The following is a 3362-nucleotide window of genomic DNA, read 5'->3' on the forward strand; positions in this document are numbered from 1 at the left end:
CGCCCCCTGCCGCTGTCGAGCGAGGCCGCCGACGCAGCTGGGCCTCGCGCCCTCGCTGCGGTGGCCTCGGGCACGGGTGCCCAGTGCCCAGTCGGGCTCGCACCCGCACCCGCACCCGCACCGCCCTGTGCCCGCTAAGGCCCCCGGGCCACTGACTAGGGGGCCCCACCCCCAGAACGCTAAAAAAAATTAAAATTAAAAAAAAAATAAATAAATAAATAAATAAATAAAAATAGTAAATATGATTAATAAAAATAAAAATGATTTATTAAAATTAATCATTAAATTAATTAATTGATTAAGTAATTAATTAAGTTAATTAATCCTGATTAGATTAACATAATCACTAATTAATTTAACTAATCTATAATTAAACTAAACAGAGAATGACAGGTGGGTCCCACTGGACCCACATGTCAGGTTGACCAAGTCAACCCTGCTGACTGCTGACGTCAGCATGACATCATGCTGACGTCATAAATCCATTTTCCGAATTAATTAAATAATTAAATAAATTCCAAAAATTAATAAAATCTTTAGAAAATCATATCTTTTAATCCGTAACTCGGATTAAAATATTTTCAACATGAAAGTTGCTCAGAACGACGGGACGAATTCGGATACGCAGTCCGTTCGTCCGCCACACCCCCCTAACCTATCGAACCCGCAACTTTCCCCCTCCGGCTCCTTTGCCCGAAAACACGAAACACCAGGAATACTTTCCCGGATGATTCCCCCCTTAACCAGTACCACCTCATACCACGTTAGGGCACGCCTAGCATCGCTTCTTGACATGTCATGCATCGATATGCATCTGTTTACTTGGTATTCATTGTTTCTTCCCCCTCTTCTCTCCGGTAGACTACGAGACTGACGCTGCTGCTGCCCAGTTCGACTACGGAGTTGACGACCCCTCTCTCTTGCCAGAGCAACCAGGCAAGCCCCCCCTTGATCACCAGATATCGCCTATTCTTTTCTATACTGCTTGCATTAGAGTAGTGTAGCATGTTACTGCTTTCCGTTGATCCTATTCTGATGCATAGCCTGACATTGTTGCTACACCTGTTGATACCTTACCTGCAATCCTAAATGCTTAGTATAGGATGCTAGTTTATCATCATTGGCCCTACATTCTTGTCAGTCTGCCTTGCTATACTATTGGGCCGTGATCACTCGGGAGGTGATCACGGGTATATACTATACATACATACTATACAGATGGTGACTAAAGTCGGGTCAGCTCGAAGAGTACCCGCGAGTGATCCACGGATTGGGGGCTGAAAGGACCTTTGTCCCGACGGCCCTCTGTGTGGATCTTTGTGGCGGAGCGACAGGGCAGGTTGAGACCGCCTAGGAGAGAGGTGGGCCTGGCCCTGTTCGGCGTTCGCGGACACTTAACACGCTTAACGAGATCTTGGTATTTGATCTGAGTTGGCTACGAGCCTATACGCACTAACCATCTACGTGGGAGTAGTTATGGGTATCCCGACATCGTGGTATCAGCCGAAGCACTTCAGACGTCAGCGACGGAGCGGCGCGCGCCGAATTGGACTGGAACGCCACTAGGCTAGGTCTGCTTTCGGCCGCCCTCGCAACGTGCAGGTGTGCTATGGGCGATGGGCCCAGACCCCTGTGCGCTTAGGTTTAGACCGACGTGCTGGCCTCTCTGTTGTGCCTAGGTGGGGCTGCGACGTGTTGATCTTCCGCGGCCGGGCATGACCCAGGAAAGTGTGTCCGGCCAAATGGGATCAAGCGTGTTGGGTAATGTGGTGCACCCCTGCAGGGAAGTTAATCTATTCGAATAGCCGTGATCTTCGGTAACAGGACGACTTGGAGTTGTATCTTGACCTTATGACAACTAGAACCGGATACTTAATAAAACACACCCTTCCAAGTGCCAGATACAACCGGTGGTCGCTCTACCTCAGGGATATGAGGAGGGGATCGCCGGGTAGGGTTATGCTATGAGATGCTATTTGGAGATGTTACTTGGAGATGCTACTTGGAGGACTTCAATCTACTCTCTTCTGCTTGATGCAAGACGGTGGTTGCGAGAAGCGTAGTCTTCGACAGGATTAGCTATCCCCCTCTTATTCTGGCATTCTGCAGTTCAGTCCACTGATATGGCCCTTTACACATATACCCATGCATATGTAGTGTAGTTCCTTGCTTGCGAGTACTTTGGATGAGTACTCACGGTTGCTTTCTCCCCCCTTTTTTCCCCTTTCCTTTCTTTCTGGTTGTCGCAACCAGATGCTGGAGTCCAGGAGCCAGACGCCACCGTCGACGACGACCCCTACTACACCGGAGGTGCCTACTACTACGTGCTGCCCGCTGACGACGACCTGGAGTAGTTTAGGAGGATCCCAGGCAGGAGGCCTACGCCTCTTTCGATCTGTATCCCAGTTTGTGCTAGCCTTCTTAAGGCAAACTTGTTTAACTTATGTCTGTACTCAGATATTGTTGCTTCCGCTGACTCGTCTATGATCGAGCACTTGTATTCGAGCCCTCGAGGCCCCTGGCTTGTATTATGATGCTTGTATGACTTATTTTATTTGTAGAGTTGTGTTGTGATATCTTCCCGTGAGTCCCTGATCTTGATCGTACACATTTGCGTGCATGATTAGTGTACGATTGAATCGGGGGCGTCACATGGTGCCTGCCGAGGCCCGGCCAACGTCCTAGCCGCTTGAACCGGGACTGATGCTCACATTAGTCCCGTTTCGTAACGCGACCGGAATTATAGCTCTGATCTGGTCAGAACCAAAGTCATGTTTTCTACTAGTGAAGGTGTTTGTCATTGAAACTGATGCTAGTAACAATGGCCCTGGAGCAGTTTTAATGCAAGATGGGCATCAGATTTCTTATCTCAACAAGGCTCTCGGACCAAGGGCATTGGCGCTATCTACCTATGAGAAAGAGTGCTTAGATGTAATTCTGGCAATGGACAGATGGAGGACTTATTTGCAACATGCTCCATTTACATTGGCAACGGATCATAGGAGTTTGACACATCTGCAAGATCAAAGGACTAGTAATCCCATTCAACAAAAAGCACTCCTGAAACTACTGGGATTGAACTACAACATCTTATGAGAAGGGCCAGGATAATACCATTGTTGACGCTCTCTCTAGGTCCCCGCTCCTCCAAAACTTTATACCATTTCATTTTGCACACACAAGTGGCTTACAGTAGTATCAAAAGGGTATGAGCAACATTCCGAAGACAAACAATTGCTCCAAGAATTATCTCTTACTGGATCAAATGAGAAAGGATATGTGTTGCACCAGGGCATTATCAGATATAAAGATAGAATCTAGCCGGGGCACAATACAGAGGCCCACAAAGCAGTTATGTTGTC

Source organism: Triticum dicoccoides, chromosome 7B (genome assembly GCF_002162155.2).
Source record: "Triticum dicoccoides isolate Atlit2015 ecotype Zavitan chromosome 7B, WEW_v2.0, whole genome shotgun sequence".
Classification (NCBI taxonomy): Eukaryota; Viridiplantae; Streptophyta; class Magnoliopsida; order Poales; family Poaceae; genus Triticum; species Triticum dicoccoides.